The following is a 21,038-nucleotide window of genomic DNA, read 5'->3' as shown; positions in this document are numbered from 1 at the left end:
TCCATCCCATTGAAATTTTTTTTTATGATATTATACATAAAGATCACAACATACCTCATTACTAGATACAAGAAATCTATAGGATCATACACATAAGAGGTTGTGACTGTTCAGATAATTGTATTATAATTTTTGAATCATTGTAGGATTTGATGGTCAATATATTAATAATTGGACTAATTTATAATTATTACAAATTAATGGTCCTAAAATGCAAAAGTTACAAGATAGAACACACTAACAGTCAGTGAGTTTTAGGAGGACTTATTAGCAATTATTATAATATTTTTTAAGTTAATGTGATCAAATTAACTAATTGGGTTAAGTTTGAGTCAAATTAAATTGGGATTTAGGATTTCTCACATCCAAAGAGTTTGGACACCTAGGGACTTCTCACATGCTAAAAAGGATTAGCGCCCAAGAGTTGTGGCAACCCAAGGTTTCCTCACGATCACCCTTTATAGGAATCATGCATGAGAAGGGTTCTCACACTAAAAGGAGGGCGTGCACACAAGAGAATCCACACTCCATTTATCTCCTAACATCTCACATGCCCAAGAGTTAGACGTGCTAAAAGTGTTGATGCCCAAGAATGCTTCATGCCCAAGGTTTAACTGGTCAAAGAGTCTAATGCGTCAAAGACTTGACGCCTTAAAATTCTCATGTGAAAGAGCTCATGTTATAAAAAGAGGAGTTTTCTTGCACTAAAGTTGTTGCAGTGTGTAATCTGGAAAAAAGGAGAAAAGCTAAAATCTTTGAGAAGGATTTTGAGCAATAAGAAATAAGAGAAGAAATCCACCATCATAAGAAGGATCTCTATAAAAAAACTAGCACTCGAGTGAGATTAGAGGGCATTGATCCGATCATAACTTTGTGTGGATATTTGTAGAGGTCGGACGCTTGTGTGGCTTCAAAAGAATCATGAAGGCATCTATAATCATTAGGTTGTGGTGAAGATCTATCCATACAAAGGTGATGATTTTGATCTCACTTTCTTTTATTAATCTTAAATATCTTAAAACTATGAAGGATCCAAATTTTTGATTCGTATCTTAACTTTTTCTAACAAATAATATACTTCATACCATGGTGTTGGATGCCTGAGTGTCCTGCTAGGTCAATGCATAAACATGGCCTTGAGTGCATGGTTTTCCACCTTTTTGTAGCTCTAGAGATAATCCCTGAGTTGGTTGAGTCAAAGAAGTAGGGGTTGGAAGAACAAGAGCTTGCACCAGCTAGGTCCTCATAGCCTGAGGTTTATGAAATGATTAGGACTCTTGAAGAATCTGAGAGCACTCGGCTATCTTATGGCCCTACTAGCCACATTTGAAATAAGCTCCACTTGCTCGTCTACAGTTTTTTATCTTATGAATACAACTACATGCTTCGCACTTAGGCTTATCCTGCTGAATCATTTTTTCATAAGAGCCTTGAATGCCGAGACTTAGCATGAGATTTTATAGACCCATCAAAATTTTGAGCATTTGTATGTCTACTCCTCTTCTTTTGCTTGCCTCCCATAGTGTCATGGGTTTCCTTCCTGATAATCTCTATATTCTTGTCCCTATCAACCAAATCATCATAGTTTGTTGAGTGTACTGCTGCCAAAACTCGATAAATATGTGGCTTCAACCCCTCTTCAAACCTCCTCATCCTAGACTAAGCATCTATGACTAAGATGGGAGAAGATTGGGATAGTTTGTTAAACTTAGCCTCATACTCATCCACAGTCATACTATCCTGAGATAGATGAAGAAATTCTCTCTCTATCTCTCTTAGTTGGCTAGAAGTAAAAAACTTATAATAGAAAGTAGTGCGGAATCTTTGCCAGATAACTAGCTCATGATCATTTACTAATGTGTGCTCCACAAACTTCCACCAATGTTGGGCTCTATCTTGAAGCATATAGATGGCAAATTTGACCCTTTTCTCATCAATACACATTATCACCTTGAAATCTTTATCCATCTCATCTATCCAGGCCTCAATCTCATTGCCTAGTTTCTATCCAACTCTCAACCTTTCCAATGAGTCCTAATGATCCTATGACATACCATTATTTTTTATCACAATCCTTAATTATCTTAAACATAGGCTCTGATACCACTAATTCCATCATGCCCCAAATCAAGCACATGATAGATGCTGCATATCTATGGGTGGGCCCTAAGCATGCAAGACTACAAATCAAATCATAAAAATTTTAAAATAATGATAATAATAATAAGCCTTCAATTCTCAAAAATTAATTTAATAAAAACCAATAAAATCCTTTTTCCTAGCACATATCTTTATGTAACATGAATCATAATGTTTCATCTAAATAAAAAATCCAAACTAAATCAAACTAAGCTAGAAATCTGAAAAACTCAAATATGTCCAAACGATCTAGTGCACTCCCCCATATCCCAAGTAATCATAATTTTTTATCTAAAAATTTAAAAAAAATAATTAGCTACACTAGCCTAGTAAGCAAGATAACACATCAAATGAGAATCTAAGCATGCTAAGTAAATAAATCATATAATATTGACTAGGAGGAACAAATCTCCAATAACACATATTCCATTGAGTATAATTATTTTTCATAACCTGACAATAAACTCACTGTTAAGCTATGGCCACATAACCCAATGGCATGGGTTTGATAACAAAAATATATTGCACAAAGTGCCAGATAGTAAATACCACTATTTTAATCATCGATGGCCCTATATCGAAATCGATTTCTTAGATTAAAAGTTGACAGGTCCCACTTAAAATCTCCATTGGTGGGGCCAAATCATAGTAATGCTGAGAACATATGTAAAACCAATTTCACAAACTCTCCAGTCAAATTTTTCAAATCCATTTCTCAAATTAAAGCAGATCATTTGTTGAAAATAAATTATTTTCAATAATAAAATAATACTTGCTTGAATTGTTTCTTAAACAAAAAACAAAGAGCATAAATAAAATTAAATAACTAATTGTGACTTTCAAAGATCATTTGAAAGCATACTTGAAGCATTAGGTTACTTACCTTGTCATGCCTCAAAATTCTACTTCAATTAGATAGATTGGCTTCATCTATTCAATGTCATTAATAATTAATTAATTTCATTATCAATGATTTAAAAATCATAACAAACTAAAAGGCCCTGAAGAACTAAGATGGATTGGATCAAGGTATTGTTAGGGATATGGCTCATGCCCAATAAGGATGAAGATGAATAAGGCAGGTCGAGCAATAAGGTCCCATAATTTGATTAGTTCAATTAAGCTAGTTATATCCAATCATGAATCATACCAAAATACAAGTGGCACACAACAATCAATGATGTCCAAATCAAGTGGGATATATAACAAGGACTTGAGTGGAGGCTAGTGTGCTACCCAGTGCTCGAAAAGGTCAAAATCCTCTTCATCAAGATAAATCAAAATCATTAAGAGAAAGACCTTTACTGGATCCAACAGTAGAGGGGGAAACAATTTAGAGTGAGGAAGTAGAAAGAAAGGCTAGAGAGAAACAAGAGTGAAAGAGAGGGAAGAGAGAAAATCTCTCTCCTTTTCTTTTTCTCTCTCTTTTTTTCTTTTTCTTTTCTTTTATTTTCTTCTTCTTCTTCCTCTCTTTCTTTCTTTCTTTCTTCTTTTCTTCTCTTTGGTAGAAATAGGGGATGGTTTTGGGGTGTTTTGAACTATGTGGAGGAGGCCTAATTGCACTGGTGGCTATCATCCCAAGGACCGACAACAGGAGGCCATTGGTGGTGGCATCAGGGCAGCCGATGATAGAAAGGAAGAAACATCAATAAAATAGGGATTTCAATCCCTTATTGTCTTATTTTCATGGTTCCTGATGATGGGGGCTCCGGCCATAGTTAGAAGTGACAAAAGGGAAGTCCCCAACTCTGATGACAAGCACCAACAGCAAAGAAAGTTGAGAAAAGGAGATCAAAGGAGGTTTTTTAGATCTAAAAATAGGAGATTTTTGTCTTTTATTCATTGTGTTTTTTCATCAAAAAACATGACTAACAACAAAAGTTTAAGATGGAATAGGAAAGATAGAAGATCAAGGGATCTTACCTTGACTCCAGTGAGGGCTCGCCTATGATCACCGGTGAGCACAAAAGGTTCAAATCATTGGCAATCAATGGAAGAATAGAAAGAAAGGATGAGTAATGGCTACGATGGACACCAGTGGAGGGGCTAGGGGGGTTAAATAGAAATGGAAGCTAGATTTTGCTAGCCTCCAATGAAGTCATGATGTACACTTCCTCCTCTATCATAGACAAATAGAGGTCTCTCCTATTTCGGGTTGGGCTTCGCACAACCCCTATTGATAAGGTTTCAATATATAGTCAGACTGTGAATCAAAATCTATTTTGATTCAAGTCTCTTTTTTTATAAACTTGATTTCATATTTTAAATCAAACAATATGCAAAACTATCTGAAAATAAAATCAATCGATCATAATCCATAATCAGAATCAATACCTTCGATGATAAATCAAATAATATTTTATAATAAGTTAAATTTAACAAGTAAATGTCATGATTCATATTTATAAATCATAAATAATTTAACTCAAAATTTAATGATATAAATACTACATAATTTGCTAATAAATTTGGAAAAAGAGTTACATTACCTACCTCCTATGCAAGCCAACAAATCCAAATAATTATAAAATTTCTTTTGAAAATATTTAGTTAATAGATTATGTTGTAGAATCCCACTGGTGGACATCACTTGTTAAGACAACCACACCCCTATATAGAATCAAGTTCAATAATTAAAAAGAATATGAATGATTAAGAAAGATAGGATTAATCAATAGTTTAAATCAGTCCGATCATGCTAACTTTATTTGATCAAGATTAAACTAAGATATAATTGACTTCATAGAGATCAAAAGCGATCAAATCTACTTGTATCTAACATGCATCAAATAGTAGCGATTGATGTCCCGATTAGTCCAATCAAGAAGACTTTGTCTGACCATTATTAGACTAGGATATAGATAGGTCAATAGAAATCAAGGAGACCAAACTCTAACTACTCAACAAAGGCCAAGACTAGAGTCGACATGCTACATATATACCTAGTGACCATGGATAAGGGCCCCTTTCATCAGGATCGATTAAAATTATTAAGAAGATTACTTTGTTGAATCCAACAATCCTAGAGAAAGAAAATCCATGTAGAGAGAGAAAAAATCTAGAGAGAGTTGTAGAGGTATAAACTAGAAAGAGAAGGTGGAGTGAGAAACTAGAGAGAAATTGGAGGAAGAGAGAGGAAAGAGAGAGAAAGAGGAGAGAAAAACTCTCTTCTTCTTCTTTTTTTTGTTCTTTTCTTTTCTTCTTGTCTTTCTTCCCTTTTTTTTCTTGGTGAAACAGGGTTCCCTTCTATTCTCGGAATAGGGGAGCACAGCCAACATGGCTATGGCTGGTTGTGGCTAGGGTTGTGGTGGCACAACCAACAATCATTCATCTTGACGGTTAGCAATTTTGAACAGCACCAAAAAATTAAAGAAAAACAACAAAAGATAGAAAAAAAAATGGGGCTCCATTTTCCTCAAAAATTTTTAGCAATTGCCAACAGGAATCAAGGCTCTAAGGTTGAGGAAATTGGAAAAATGATCCACCTAAGAGTCTCAAGCTCTTACCTGGCTTCCCTACCGATGGTTGGCCCCCAATTCCACATGCAAACTCGAGTGGCATTACTTGAAGAAGAAGAAGAAGACAAGAGAAGGGAAATCACTAGCAATCTTTGGGGACCCAGGGTATGAGATCCAAGGGGGAGAGGAGAGTGGGGGCTTCTGAAATAAAGTAGAGGGTAGCTAATTCCCACTCAAAGTTGGCTTCCCTCCTGCAAAATTGGGAGGGAGAAAGACACTTCGGGAGAAAGACACTCCTATGGGAAGTCTTCTACTCTCTCTCTCTCTTTTTTTTTTTAACATGCTTTAAAAATCTTATGGATTTTCTTTGGGTTGTCTCTTGGTGGCTGGATCGGTTAGGTGGACCAGGCCTAGTCTAAATTTGGGCCCATTTGAGCTAAAATATTACACCAATCTATCATTGATGACATAGAGAGCAACCAATTAGCATCCAAGTACCCCTACATCAGATCAAACAAAATAGAGTAGTTTCCAAGTACAAATGCTAGCCTCACACAAGAAGAGAACAACCATAAGGATGGGTAGCATAGCTAGCAAAGCAATGGGATTGAGGGAGAGCACAATTATAATTCAATGATGTTGAATTGCCCATATTATGTAGAAGAGGCAGTTGCCTTCGCTTGTTCTAGGGCAATGATTGACTCTACAACCTCTTTAGCTTTATCCTCTAGGAACTTGAATCCACAAGCCTCACCCTAATCAATAAGAACTTGGTAAGGGATCAGATGCAATGGAATCAAAGAATCTACATTGATTTTTTTCTTCATGTTTGGGGGTAATTTATCACCCAGGCCGAAGACATGAATCAAATGTATGATAAAGCTTATGGGGCCGATCGATGTCACAGTATTATTGGAGATGAATGCCCAACTCTGAAGGTAGATATGTCTCTTTGATCCCTCTCATGTCTCTTCGATCCTTGGGAGGGCCGCATGAAGTCATCTAGTACATAACCTGAGATCTCTCGATCCTAGCTTCGAACCCCAGCGATCCTTGGCACCTGACGATCTTCTTAAGTGCAACACCCAAGTTTGACTGATCTTGACTTTGGTCTCAAACCTCAATTCCAACTGGCTCCCGTCTATGCAACAGCCAACATCTGAACAATCTGATCTCGGACTTCAGCTGCAGGTATACTTCAACCCACGTCGATTCTTGCTCCATAACACAGCTGGCTCCAGCCACTCCTTCCTTCAGCATCCATCTCTATCAGACCATACCGAAGCCTCCACAAATGAAGCCGGTCCAATCCAATCTGTGCCCTCATTTCAAATTCAAAAGTGCCCATGACATTGCAGCAAGCTCTGAAATAGATAAGATAGGTGTAACTACCTGATCTCAAGAATTTTGGTTGAAAATCTTATCATATCACATCAGAATCAGCCACATAACATGCTCAAAATAGTTTTTTAGCCATCACCTACAAAAAAACCTCCAAGGAACCCCCAAGGTACACACACATAATCTCTCAAACACTCCTCTTTATTTTTTTGAGATCTAACTTGAGCGTCGGAGGGTCTCCGTCGACGCCAACTCTATTTAGAACTTGCTTGCAAGTTGTTTCTCCAAAAGGATGCACCACCACTCCAACTTTTTTGATCGAGTCCCAGATTTCAGAGGCAACAAATTGATGCTAGAAAAAGGATTTCTTATCCGATTTTGAGAAGAAGAAAGAGATCAAGATCATGGCCCCATGTAGAATGTCTCCCTAAAGATCAGCTGCCGCTACCACCTCCCAACCAATGGAGAACGTGGCCAATCAGCAGGCCTAGGTGCAACCTCAGGAGGCTCCCCCATCTGCTCCACCACTGATGGTGGCTGTAAGTACAAAATAGTTTAACCTATTATTTCAACAGGTGTAGACCTTGACCACCATCATCCAAGCAATGCAACAACTCCATGCCACATCGACAACAGTGATGCCGGTGTAACCGATCAATGCAGCACTGGCAGCAGCAAAAACACAACCAACCGATGCTGCATTGGTGGTGGATCCACAGTTGGCCAACCTGGTATAGCAATCCACACTACCACTATAGGAGCAGCCATAGATCCCTCTGCAGAGCCCTAAGCAGGGGAGATAGACTTGTCATAGCTGACCTTGAAGCCTAGAGTGGAGAAGGTGACGATCTTCGAGTTACTACTCCAGACAGGACTTGACTCCTAGATAATGATCTCCTCCATGACATTCAAAGGATTACACTGCCTGAGATGCGGATATCAATCATAAACTTTAGAAAATAAATGAGTACATCGAGGTAGTTCACAACCAAGCTCCGATGCGAGATAACAAATTCTACATCGATCCATGCTTTAGCATCCGAATCATGCAAGATCCACTTCCCAACAACTTCAAAATACCGTAGTTGGAGAGCTATCAAAGGATTATTGATCCCGTGGACCACCTAGAAAGTTTCAAAGCCATGATGCTTTTCCATGGGGCTATTGATGCTGCACTCTACTGAGCCTTTCTATCTACTTTAAAGGACACGGCTCGACACCAGTACTCAAGTTTGAAGCCATGGATAATCCACTCATTTGACCAAATGAGTCATTTATTCATGGGTGATTTGTTAACAGTAGGAGGGAGCAGCGAGGATCAGGCTCTCTGATCAACATCAAATAGAAAGAGGGAGAGTCCATCTGATCCTACATAAGTCACTTTAATGCGGTTGTACTAGAAGTTTGCAACCTTGATCAATCGATCGCTATGACATCCTTAAAGGGCAGGCTTTTGAGGAATAATCTTTGATACTCTTTGGAGATGACATACTCCTGCAACTTCACCAATATATTGGGTTGGGCAGAGAAGTACATATGGGCCGATGAAGCATTTGAAGATGTGCCCCTAATAGATGTGCCTGTTGGGGAAAAGAAGATAGGAAAGAAGATGAAGTCTCCATCGAGGGATAGGCAACCCTCTCACTCTCCACCCAAGCATCGAAGGTCCCAAACTTTCCCACGAAACCTCTGATAAAAGAATTCCTTTAAAGAGCGATGTGTATCTCCGCCTAAGAGATTTATAAACGATACATGGCTAAACACTGCCTGAGCCCAAGTGTTGATGGAAATTAAGAATTGGATCCCTCAATTAGGGAGGTTGCGATCTGATCCTGATCACCAAAATTCCAACAAGTACTATCTTCACCACCACGACCATGGCCATGACACTAAAGACTGTCTCCAGCTTCGGGATAAAATTGAGGAACTCATTTGGCATGGGTGCCTGGATTGGTTCATCAGGCATCATCAGGAGCAGTCGAAAGAATGACGGAGATCACCCTACCCACCATAGTAGCAATAAGGGAGCTTTCCAGAGATCGACCTTCTGTTGAAGTAATAAATACAATAATTGGAGGATATCGAAGTTGAGCAGAGGAATCTGTCGAACCAATCAAGAAGCAGAGAACTGAAGAATTCTTCATCTTTACTGAAGAAGATGCTCAAGAAATCCAATTCCCACATAATGATGCGGTTGTTGTATTTTTAATTATCACAAATTATGATGTACGTCATATTTTAATTGATAATGAAAGCTCGACATATATGCTATTTTATGATGCTTTCTCCTAAATGGACAATTCCCCAAAATGCCTAGGGTCACTGGACTCCCCCCTTATGGGATTTACCGGAGATGCAGTGCCTATGGAAGGAGTCATAACCCTTCCTATAATAGCTAGACAATTCCCTCGATGATCTAAAACCTAAGTTGATTTCTTGATGGTTTAGACTCCATCGACCTACAATGCCATCCACAGACACCCAAGACTTAATGCCCTCTGAGCGGTGGTATCCACTTATCATTTGAAGATGAAGTTTTCAATCGAGTTTGAAGTTGGTGAAGTTCGCAGAGATCGAATCCTGCCATGAAAGTGCTACTCCATTGCACTTTGTGGAACAAAATCTTCTAAAGCTTATCCGATGGATGTGATAGACACCTAGGATGAACTATCTAAAGAATATGGAAGGCCAGTGAAGAACTTGGAGATGATCGCACTAAATGATGGTAATAAGGAGCAGACTGCCCAGATCAGGTCAAACCTTGATCAGGTAACCAAGAAACGTCTCATCTCTTTTTTGCAAAAAAATGAGGATATATTTGCTTAGATCCCAGCTAATATGTCAGGCATCGATCCGATGGTAATGACACATTGGGTGGACGTCTGGCCAGGACACCACCTCCCAAGATCCTTTCAGTACCACGGATGCAGCAGGAAGAAAGAAGAAACAAAATAGAAGAAAAAAACAATCAAAATACGTGGATCAGCCACAAAAGGGCTCGCCTCCACGGGGCATGCAAACTTCACTATGAAAAAAAAAATTTACAAGAGGAGACCTCACCCTCAACCCTTGTACACCCAATTCTCTCTCACATGTAGTTCCCCTCACAAAAGCTCTCTCTCTCTTGGAGACCCCCCTGAACCCCTGAAGAGCCTGGCGACCGCTGTCCAGGAGCCTTCTGCTCCTTCTCTCACAGCGCCTCACGCCTCTCTCTCTCTCCTCTGGTTTGTACGGCGGCGAGAAAACCCGAATCCACCCTCTTCTATTCGTTCTCAAGGCCTTTTAAAGGCTTAAACATAAGTTAAAACTTGATTAGAGAGTGATTAGGAATCCTAAACAAAGCCAAAAAACCCCCTGACCGTCGGATCAAGACCGGGAGCCTCCTCGGCCCTTAGATCGCGCTTCGGTCCACGGAATAGTGCCATAGACCACGAGAAATATGTGGGAAACGCCCACGCGGTCCACAGACCGCACCGTGGACCACCCGATCCATGGTGGACTGGGGCAAGGGGCCAGCAGGCCGCTGGCCTGGGCCGGCCCGCGCGCGCGGGCCTGCGCGCGCCTGGGCCGCGCACCCGTCTAGGCCGCACGCCCGTCTGGGCCGCACGCCCGCTTGGGCCGCGCCTGCGCGCGGGCCTGCGCACGCCTGGGCTGCGCGCCCGCCTGGGCCGCGCGCCCAGCTGGGCCGCATGCCCGCCTGGGCCGCGGGCCCCCACCGCGCGGGCCTGGGTCGCGCGTCCCGTGCGCCACCGCCTGCAGCCGCACCGCTGCCGCCCGCCGCCGGTCACCGACGGTCCTCCACCACCTCGATTCTCGTACCGACTTCAAAAGCTCGTATCTCCTCCATCCGAGCTCCGATTCAGGTGATCTTGGTCTCGTTGGACTCTGTTTTTCACCGCGAACCTCGTTGTGGGCTTAATATGGGCTGAATCTTGAGGCATCAAATCCTAACAATCTCCACCTCGACTCGATATTCGGCCTCCTCCAAATTTCGAGAGCTTCTGGATCTCCTTGCCCCCATGCCCTGGGGCAATCGCCTGCTGATCATGGATGGGCAAACATGGGAGTCGAGCCAGGCTGCTCGATCCCATCTCCGTCGTATGCTGTGCTCCTCCTGACCTGAGACCTGCTCGGGGCATCATCCTGCGGCAATAGGAATCTTACCTTGCGACGTCGCCTCTCATCCTCCCGAGTCTCCTGTCTCGTGCCCGATCCGCCTCCTGGAGCTCCACCTCGCTCTGGACTCCACCTGACTACCGATGCTCCACCTCGCACTGGGCTCCCTGCCAGGTAATAATGTCCTCTGCTCCCCTTCTTCCCCTCCAGCATAATCCTATCACCGCGTAGCACCCTCAGGATTCCTCCACCAGCTATCATCCTTTAGCCTCTCGAATCCAGACTGCTAAGTGAGATAAGATTCCGCCTGAAATCGGGTATGTATCGGACCTCCCCCAATCTCCTCACTGCACCGTCATATGTCCTCCAGCTGACCGTCCCAATGCCTCTGATCGCACAGCTCGATCCATCCGACAAATATACAGTGCTCTCACTGTTCTCCAGGGAGTCAAACTACTCCTCTCTGCAACACACATGATAGGGGCATGCAGAATCTAATATCCACTGCTGGGAAGAAGTAGATACCTCATCAGATATCTCCAGGACATCTCCATCTGAATCACTGCCGGCCGTCGCTACAGCAGCCACCGTCTGATTTTTCAGTTGAGGGCAATCTCTGGCTAGATGCCCCAACTCTTCACACCGGTAACACCTGGTTTTGCTCAAGTCCCTCCTGGACTTAGACCGCCCTCGTTGCGATCTCCTGTCGCTCCGTCTACCGCCTCCTGCACCTCCAGAAGCCACCAAAGCTGAGCTATCGACACCTGAGCTCGAAGCTGGGTTCTCTCTCCTGAGAACCTCGTTCTGGAGTATCGCCGTGGTGACCTCGTCCATCTTGATAGTGCTCTTCCCCACTAGAAGAGCAGTCACCAAGGACTCGTACGAAGAAGGAAGCGACGCCAGCAAAACCAGCGCCCTGGTCTTCTCCTCAATATTCTCGCCAACGCTAAGGAGGTCGGTGAGGATCTTCTGGAAGTGGCTCAGATGCTCCTGGACGCTCTGTCCCTCAGTCATCCGCAGTTGGTAAAACTGCCTCCAGAGGAAAAGAGTGTTGGTGAGAGACTTCGCCATGTACAACTCCTTGAGCTTCGACCACAGCACCGTCGGGGAAGTCTCGCTCAGCACATGGATCACCACCTCATCTGCCAGGTACATGCGGATGGTACTCACCACCTGCATCTGTAGCCATTTCCAATCCCGCACCTCCATGGTGGTCGGCTTCTCATCGCACAAGAGAGCATCGATCAACCCCTGTTGGATGATCACGTCCTTCACCCTTGCCTGCCACAAGGAGAAATTGCTCTTACCATCGAACTTGTTGATCTCCATCTTGATTGTTCCTATTTTCTCCATCTTCAGTCTTGCTCACCACCACTGCAATCTGCATCCTTGTACCGCCTTGCTCTGATACCACTTGTTGGGTGGACGTCTGACCAGGACACCACCTCCCAAGATCCTTTCAGTACCACGTGATGCAGCAGGAAAAAAGAAGAAACAAAACAGAAGAAAAAAATAATCAAAATACGTGGATCTGCCACAAAAGGGCTCGCCTCCACGGGGCATGCAAACTTCACTATGAAAAGAAAATGTTACAAGAGGAGACCTCACCCTCAACCCTTGTACACCCAATTTTCTCTCACATGTAGTTCTCCTCACAAAAGATCTCTCTCTCTTGGAGACCCCCCTGAACCCCTGAAGAGCCTGGCGACCGCTGTCCAGGAGCCTCCTGCTCCTTCTCTCACAGCGCCTCACGCCTCTCTCTCTCTCCTCTGGTTCGTACGACGGCGAGAAAACCCGAATCCACCCTCTTCTGTTCGTTCTCAGGGCCTTTTAAAGGCTTAAACATAGGTTAAAACTTGATTAGAGAGTGATTAGGAATCCTAAACAAAGCCAAAAAATCCCCTGACCGTCGGATCAAGACCGGGAGCCTCCTCGGCCCTTAGATCGCACTCCGGTCCATGGAATAGTGCCATGGACCGCGAGAAATGCGTGGGAAACGCCCATGCGGTCCACAGACCGTGCCGTGGACCACCCGATCCACGGTGGACTGGGGCAAGGGGCCCGCAGGCCGCTGGCTTGGGCCGGCCCGCGCGCGCGGGCCTGCGCGCGCCTGGGCCGCGCGCCCGGCTGGGCCGTGCGCCCCGCTGGGCCGCCCGCCCGGCTGGGCCGCGCGCCCGCCTGCGCCGCGGGCCCCCACCGCGTGGGCCTGGGTCGCGCGTCCCGCGCGGCCGCAGGTCACCTGCGGCCGCGCCTGACCTGCGGCCGCGCCGCTGCCGCCCGCCGCCGGTCACCGACGGTCCTCCACCGCCTCGATTCTCTTGCCGACTTCAAAAGCTCGTATCTCCTCCATCCGAGCTCCGATTCAGGTGATCTTGGTCTCGTTGGACTCTGTTTTTCGCTGCGAACCTCGCTGTGGGCTCAATGTGGGCTGAATCTCGAGGCATCAAATCCTAACATATATGCTATTTTATGATGCTTTCTCCTAAATGGACAATTCCCCAAAATGCCTAGGGTCACTGGACTTCCCCCTTATGGGATTTACCGGAGATGCGGTGCCTATGGAAGGAGTCATAACCCTTCCTATAATAGCTAGACAATTCCCTCGATGATCTAAAACCTAAGTTGATTTCTTGATGGTTTAGACTCCATCGACCTACAATGCCATCCACAGACATCCAAGACTTAATGCCCTCTGAGCGGTGGTGTCCACTTATCATTTGAAGATGAAGTTTTCAATCGAGTTTGAAGTTGGTGAAGTTCGCAGAGATCAAATCCTGCCATGAAAGTGCTACTCCATTGCACTTTGTGGAACAAAATCTTCTAAAGCTTATCCGATGGATGGGATAGACACCTAGGATGAACTATCTAAAGAATATGGAAGGCCAGTGAAGAACTTGGAGATGATCGCACTAAATGATGGTAATAAGGAGTAGACTGCCCAGATCAGGTCAAACCTTGATCAGGTAACCAAGAAACATCTCATCTCTTTTTTGCAAAAAAATGAGGACATATTTGCTTAGATCCCAGCTAATATGTCAGGCATCGATCCGATGGTAATGACACATCAGCTAAGCATCAACCTGAACTATCGATCCATCAAACAGAAGAAAAGAAACTTCATATCTGAATAACAGAAGACAATAGCTGAAGAGATGGACAAGCTACTCAGTGTTGGCTTCATCCATGAGGTAACCTACCCAAGCTAGATCGAGAACATAGTCCTGTTGAAGAAGATGAATGGCAAGTGATGGATATGCATTGACTTCACCGATCTTAACAAGATGTATATGAAGAACAGCTATCCCTTACTCTCCATCGATCAGTTGGTGGATGCGACTTCGGGGCATGAACTCTTTAGCTTCATGGATGCTTTTTGGAGATATAATCAAATCTGGATGGCATCCAAAGATGAGGAGAAAATAGCCTTTATTACTGACAGGTCTCTTTTGTTATAGGGTTATGCCCTTTGGCTTGAAAAATACAGGTGCAACTTATCAATGCCTGGTGAACAAGATCTTCAAAGATTAGATCAGATAGAATATAAAGATTTACATGGACGACATGCTTGTCAATAGCAGGACCTTTTGAACCCATATAGATGACCTCAAAGAGATCTTCAACACTCTAAGGAAGTACCAAATAAAGCTGAATCTGGCTAAGTGTGCTTTCGAGATTACTTCAGATAAATTTCTAGGCTTTATAGTGTCCAGTCGGGGAGTAGAAACCAATTCTAAGAAGATCCAAGCCATACAAGAGATGAGCCCATCTAAGAATATTAAGAAAGTTCAGTGTCTCACAGGCAAAGTGGCAGCACTAAACCAATTTACCTCTAGATCAATCGAATGCTGCCTCCCATCCTTTCAAACTCTGAAGTAGCTCAAAAATTTTTAGTGGACCAAAGAATGCCAACACGCCTTCGAGGAGTTAAAAAAATATCTCAAATCTACACCACTCCTCAACAAGCCAAAGCCTGATGAAGAACTCTGCTTGTATTTGGCAATCCCTTTGGTTGCCATAAGCACGGTATTGGTCCATTAATAGGATAAAGTCCAAAGACCGATCTACTATATCAGTCGAGTCTTATATGATGTGGAGACTAGATATACTAAGTTGGAGAAGTTGATCTTCGCCTTCATTATTGTAGCTCGAAGACTCTGGTCTTACTTTCAAGTGCATCCCATTATGGTGCTAACTGATCAATCACTCAAAATGGTCTTGCATCGGCCTGATATTTTTGGGCAATTGGCAAAATGGGCTATTGAGCTTGCAGAGTTTGAGATAAAATTTCAACCTCAACCCTCCATCAAGGTTTAGATATTGGCAGACTTCATTGTAGAGTGCACCATCCCGGATGATCCAAAAAAGCCAAAGCCAATTCAAGAAGAGAATACATTGGTAGGACCAAGCTCATCAGGAGAGCTAGATGACTTTTGGATAGTGCACGTGGATGGATCATCGAACTCTATAGGATCGAGAGCTGGCCTCTTAATCTTGATCCAAAATATTTATTATGGAATACACCTTGAGGTTCGATATCCCAGCAACTAATAATGAAGCTGAGTATGAAGCCCTCTTTATCGGACTAAGAATTACAAAGGAGCTTGGAGTTTAGAAACTTAGGATCTACACTGAATCATAACTAGTGGCAGGACAAGTGAAGGGAGACTTCAAAATCTGAGAGAAGAACATGAAGAAGTACCTCCAGAAGGTGAAGGACCTAACTTCACTATTTGCTAACTTTAATATTCAATAGGTACCCTGATCGGAGAATTTGAGAGCCGATCCACTATTCAAATTGGCATCATCGGCTCCCAAGGATCTCCCCTGAAAGTCATTCTTTGAGGTCTAGCAAAGCCCAGCACTGAAGAACCGATCCCAATCTTGTAGATCAATAACGAACCTTATTGGATGGATCCTTTCATCTATTTTCTATGAGATGGAGTGCTACCTGTAGATTTTAAAGAGACTCAAAAAATCAAACATCAAGCTCTCTGCTATATTTTTTATGAAGACAAACTCTATAAAAGATCCTTCTCCCTGCCACTTCTCAGATGCCTTCATCCCTCCAAAGCTGAGCACATCCTTCGAAAAGTGCATGAAGGGATATATGAAAACCATCTGGATGGCAAATCTCTAGCCTACAAGATGCTTGAGTAGGGATACTACTAGCCCATGATATAGAATAATGCAGCAAACTTCGCCAAGCACTGTGACCAATGTGAATGGAATGCCAATATTCAGCATCAGCCAGCTGTTCCACTAGTCTTGATAGTCACTCCTTGGCCATTCGCATGGTGGGGAATGGATATTCTAGATCTCTTTCCACCGGCATTAGGTCAGAAAAAGTTTTTACTTATCGCCATCGACTACTTCACCAAGTGAGTGGAAGCCGAGCCCCTTGCAAAAGTCATCGAAGTCAAAGTGAAAGACTTTATTTGGAAGTATATTATTCATCAATTCAATCTCCTATGAGTACTGATCACCGATAATGGACATCAGTTCTCAAGCTCCAAACTCATTAAGTTTTGTCAAAGCTACGGCATTGCTCAACACTTCACTTTGGTGGGATGCTCGCAGGCTAACGAAAAGGCTAAGATAACTAACCATACCATTTTGCAAGGACTAAAGGCTAGGATCGGCTAGGCTAAAAAAGCATGGGTGGATGAGTTGCATAATAAACTCTGGGTCTACTGCACCACTCAAAAGATACCTATTGGAGAGACTCCTTTCATCCTCTCCTTCGGAAGGAAGTCATCATCCTAATAGAAATTAGACTCCCTTCACATCGGGTAGAGGACTATAATGATCAAAGAAATGCAAAATAGCTTCATGCCAACCTAGATCTACTTAAGGGAGTTCACAAGAAAGTATGAGTGCGGATGGCAGCCTATCAACAAAGGGTGGCATGATACTACAACTCCCACATTCAGAGCAAGAAATTCAAAGCTGGTGATCTAGTCCTATAATGAGCCAAAGTCTCTCAACCTACAGAATGCAAAAAGCTGTCCCCAAAAAGGGAAGGTCTCTATCAAGTGGATGAAGTCGTCACACCTGAAATCTATCATCTCAAGCAACTAGATGGAGTGCTCTTACCTCAGCCATCAAACTTAGAGAATATTTGAATGTTTATTAGTAATGTAATTCGATAATCCCTAATAAAACAATCCTTTTTTAGGAATGTTATCATCTCTTGCAGCTAGCGGGCTGAAGACCTCGCACGATCTTGAGCGATGAATGCCACTTGTCCTAAGATAAGATGAGTAAAAATTGGACGAGAAGCGTAGGATAACCTAAAAAAATTCTCGAAGTCCATAAATACAAGTCATCAACTATAAAAACCTTGGTGCCTAAGAAACGAGGGCTAACCTATAACGACCCCTGAAGACCACTCGCTTTTCAGCAAGCCAACAGCCGATGAAGATCTTAGTCGTATGAGAAGTGGGGGCTAAAATATAATGACCCCCAACAGTCACCGATCTAACCTACATGGGTAAAAGACCTCGATGACTAAGAAGTGGGGGATAACTTATAAGGACTCCTGAAAGCCGCTCACTTTTCAACAAACCAATGCCCATGAAGACCTTAGTAATGCAAGAAGTGGAGGCTAATTTAAAAGGATCTTTGGAGGGTTAACCTATGAGGACCCTCAGCCCATCAGCTTTAGTAACAAACGATGGCTAACCTATAAGGACCCTCAACCTATCAATTTTGATAACATACAAAACCTAATCTAAAAGAACGTTCGAAGAGCTAACCTTTAAGGACTCTCAAAGCGAAGGCAACACCCAACCTATGAATATCTTCGTGAAATCCCTTGATGCAAGGATCGTGCGCGACTAAGCTTGAATGATGCAAATATAAAGCTAACAAAGCATAAAAATATAGGTGAAACAAAAGTTTCAAGTTTATTATATTGTCAAGTTTACTACAAAAGTTATAAGACAGACGTCTACAAAAAGAAAGAATAAAAAGTATATCAATTATTTGGCAATCATTTGGAGGATCCACCTTTGGCTGATGGAGGTTCGACATTCTACCATCTTTAAGGGCATTGAGGTAAGAGTCGACTTTGAAGAAAAGTCACCGACTAAACTCCTACATTCCTTAAAAATGACATCGACTGCCTAGGCTGATACATCAGCGACTGAAGAGTTGCATCGCATAGAGTTGAGATGAACTGATCCTCCAACAGCCTAATAGTAGCTTTGGCATGTTCAACTATCGCTGTGTTCTCTGCAAGCTTGATACAGAGTTCAGTCACCGTAGCCCTATCTTTGCTCAAAGCTACTGAAAGGTCAACGAAGATCTGTCAGGCCGAAATGAGTTTACGTCGAAGGACATTAGTTGTCGATCTCTCAATATCCACCACTCGATTGAGTTCTATGATCAATTCCTCAGCGAACGAAATTTGCCTTGAAGTTGATCGATCTAGGTAGCTGAATCTAACCTGGCTTCACTAGCGGCTTTGTTCGATGCTATGGTGTGCTTCAGCCCTATTATCGCATCCTGCACCTTGAGCGATCATTCACTGCAAAGAACTTTTGTCGCTTCCATCCTCCAATTATTATTCTTAATTGACTTCGCAAATTTATTACGCTCCTCGATCAACCTGCATTTTTCTGCAAAGTACTTCCTATCTGTCTGCTTCAGGCGCTCTATTTCTATCAAAGCTTCATCATTATTCTTCTTTAACTTTTGGAGTTTTTTTTTTACTTCAACAATATCTCATTGAGCCAAGTAGACATCCTCCTCAAGATCTTTGATACGAACCTTTAAAGAAAAGGCCGTTGATAGATGCTTAGCACGATATTGAGTAAATATGCGATCATAACAGTTACACAAAACCAACTGAGACAAACACTATAAGCAAACACAAGTTGAAGAGCATGCGTAAAAAGTACTTCTTTATTGATATTGAAATTCTCATTACATTGATAAGCAAACAAAAAGAAAAAAAATAATACAAACTAAAATATCACTGACCTTGATGTGAGGTTTGGCGGATGAACCAGGGGCATCCGTAGCTTGCTGCTCTGACTCCACTCACAGCAAAAAATTGGCATAGCTTCGGCAGGAATGAATGCAGGCACAACCTCCAAACGTGGAGTAGCTTCGGAGCACCCTTCGATAGTCTCGATAGATGGAGGAGCCCCATCTCCTATGACTCCTTTAGCTCCTTCTTCTTCCTCTTCTTTCTCTTCTAGGTAGCTCAGGTCTAACTCCAAAAAGCATGCAACCACCCTCCGATGGCAGATGTCTAGTCTAGTGTTGAAGGCCTCCTGATCAAAGACACATTTGTCCTGAGAGAGCTCCTCAGACGTGTGGAAGGCCTCCACAACTGCGTGCCCCACTTTGGCATCCCGATCCTCTACCTTCTTCTCAACATTGGTGACCTTAGCCTATGCCTCCAGCCACCTTTCCTTCTCTGAAGCCAAGTCGGCTTTGACCTTCCCCAAAGCCTTCTTCAAGTGGGCAACATTGACCTCAGCTGCTTCTGCCTTGGAATTGGCTTCAGCAGCATCGGTATTGACCTTAGCTTCAGAAGCTTCAGCAGCCTTACATTTTTCCTAGGCCTCGACCAATTCTGTCTCAATGTCCCTCACTCTGTTAATGAGAGCAGTAGCATAGTGGCTCATCTACATCCAAGGAGTAAGAAGTCAGCAAAAAAAAAAAAAGAGAGAAAAAAGAGAGGAAGAAGAAATAACCTACCCAAATTATAGAGGATATCATCCGCTTCTGGTGCTTTGCGGAGCTCTTCCCCTTGACCTTTTCCAGACCATCATCAAAGAGCATTTTTGAAAAAATGTTGTTGGTAGTCTTCCAATTGTCAAAGACATCCCTGGTAGACGACGAAGTCGAATCCTGTCTTCATTCTTGGGACAGCCCCATAAGTTTGGTTCCACCGGTGTTGAATCAGTTTGAGGGGCAAGCAATGCAGTGGGCTTCGGGGGATAAGATTGGAGTGGAGGAACCAAAATCACCCCATCTTTTTAGGGGCTGGGGAAGATGCTTTCTTGTAGCTTTCATTCGAAGTCTTTTGCTTCTTCTAAACATCGGTGGACGAAAAGGGTGCTTTTCTCTTCAATGAACTCTTCTTCAGCCTCTTCAACTCTTCAGGCTTTATTTCTGTGATAAATGAGAAGTCAGTATCTATAAAAATAAGAAAAACAATCATCAAGAAGATTGAAGAAATCTTCACTTTTGGGGTCGGTAAGACTAATGTCAGTATTGAAGAGAGTCTGCTCCAATAACAACTCTTTTAGTGGAAAAGTTTTATAGCATCTGAAGGTTGTGGAGTGCTTTAAATCTTCATCTCTTAGCTTCAGACCCTGACAATCCTTGACTCTTGGTGATCTTCTTAAGCAGCAAACCAAAGTCCGGTGGATCTTGACTTCGATCTCAAACCTCAGTTCTAGCTGGCTACAGTCTATACAATAGCCAACATATGAACAGATCGATCTCAGATTTTGGCTGCAGGTATACTTCGGCCCATGCCGATTCTCATCCCATAACACAGCTAGCTCCAGCCACTTATTTTCTTCGACATTCGTGTCCATCAGACCATGCCGAAGCCTCCACAAATGAAGCCGGTCCAATCTAATCTACGTCCTCATTTTAAATTCAAAAATACCCACGATATTGTAGCTAGCTCCGGAATAGATAAGACAAGTATAACCGTTTGATCTCAAAAATTTTAATCAAAAATCTTGTCATATCGCACCTAAATCGGCCACATAACCTATTCGAAATGACTTTTCAGTCTTCTTCTACAAAATGACCTTTAAGAGACCCCCAAAATATGGGCGTACAATATCTCAAACACTTCTCTTTATTTTTTTGAGGTCTAACTTGAGCATTAGAGGATCCCATCAGAGCCAACTCCGGTCAGAACTTGCTCGTAGGTCATTTCTCTAAGAGGACGTGCCACTACTCTAACTTTTTCGATCGAGTCTCAGATCTCAATAGTAACACTTCACATGTGTT

The 21,038-nt window shown here is 42.9% G+C and overlaps 1 pseudogene; it reads right to left on the bottom strand.

Moving 5' to 3' along the window:
* Positions 1-1,079: 1,079 nt before the first annotated feature.
* LOC140857397 (uncharacterized) lies at positions 1,080-19,847 on the bottom strand (annotated as a pseudogene).
* Between the last annotated feature and the right edge of the window lie 1,191 nt (positions 19,848-21,038).

This window comes from Elaeis guineensis, chromosome 4 (assembly GCF_000442705.2).
Source record: "Elaeis guineensis isolate ETL-2024a chromosome 4, EG11, whole genome shotgun sequence".
Lineage (NCBI taxonomy): Eukaryota > Viridiplantae > Streptophyta > Magnoliopsida > Arecales > Arecaceae > Elaeis > Elaeis guineensis.
Note: the sequence above shows the minus strand (reverse complement) of the source record. Positions and strands in the feature narration are given on the sequence as shown.